Here is an 863-nt window from a genome sequence, read left to right as displayed (position 1 = left end):
ATTTGTCAACTGGCTTATATTTTCACCAGCAATTTATGGGGTTTACTATATTGTAATATATAATTCCCCCACCTCGCTCTATTCCCTTTTTTGATCCAGATTGGTAGACAAAAGCCTCCTGCTTAGGTGGGACTAATTCACTCCATGTCATGTTCCTCCATCAAGTTAAAGCTTGTTCTGTTGAAACAGAGCATCCAGCTTAATTCAAAAGAACTGGTCCCGATGTCCACATGACAGCAAGGTTTTGAATGATTGTAGGGCCCTAACTGCGTATTTCATTTTCTGCAGAAAGATTACAGAAGAGATCTGGAGACTGAAGTGAAAGGGAAAGGCATGCAGGTCAGCGCGGACACTCTCGATGTCCAGAGAGCTAAGCGCGCGTCCGAGATGGCCAGCGAGGTGAGGGAGCAGCGGGTGCCCGGCTTCGCACAGACAGTCGAGTCTGGGAAGAGCATGGATGGGGTTTCCATGCGAGGGCCTTTGCTGCTGAAAACATAAATGTCTGCGTTGCTCTCAAAGCTGAGGCAGTCACCACTATTATTTTCTGTCTTTTAGAAACAATATAAGAAAGACTTAGAAAGTGAAATTAAGGGGAAAGGAATGCAGTTGAGCATGGATATCCCAGGCGTGCTTCAAGCCAAGAGGGCATCTGAAATCTTCAGCCAGGTAGGTGGAAGACGTGGGTGTTCAGAGTAATGTGCTCTTTTCAGAAATTTCTGTATTGGTCGAGTTCGTAGTGCGTGATGGTGACGTTGCCGTGAGAGTGGCCCACGGACGTAACGCGTCTTCGTTCGCTCCCTTTGCCTTCCCCTCCCTCTCAGTCTCCCACCAGCTCTTGGCTTCCTTTCCATCGGCAAAAGATC

The 863-nt window shown here is 47.6% G+C and overlaps 1 long non-coding RNA gene across 1 annotated transcript; it reads left to right on the top strand.

The window, feature by feature from the left end:
* Positions 1 to 150: 150 nt before the first annotated feature.
* On the top strand, positions 151 to 666 carry LOC104854193. The gene is made up of 2 exons (XR_778087.2): positions 151 to 399; positions 556 to 666. It is a non-coding gene; the product is annotated as an uncharacterized LOC104854193 (long non-coding RNA).
* The last annotated feature ends 197 nt before the right edge of the window (positions 667 to 863 follow it).

Source organism: Fukomys damarensis, unplaced genomic scaffold (assembly GCF_012274545.1).
Source record: "Fukomys damarensis isolate Sample0158 unplaced genomic scaffold, DMR_v1.0_HiC HiC_scaffold_9741, whole genome shotgun sequence".
NCBI lineage: Eukaryota > Metazoa > Chordata > Mammalia > Rodentia > Bathyergidae > Fukomys > Fukomys damarensis.
Note: the sequence above shows the minus strand (reverse complement) of the source record. Positions and strands in the feature narration are given on the sequence as shown.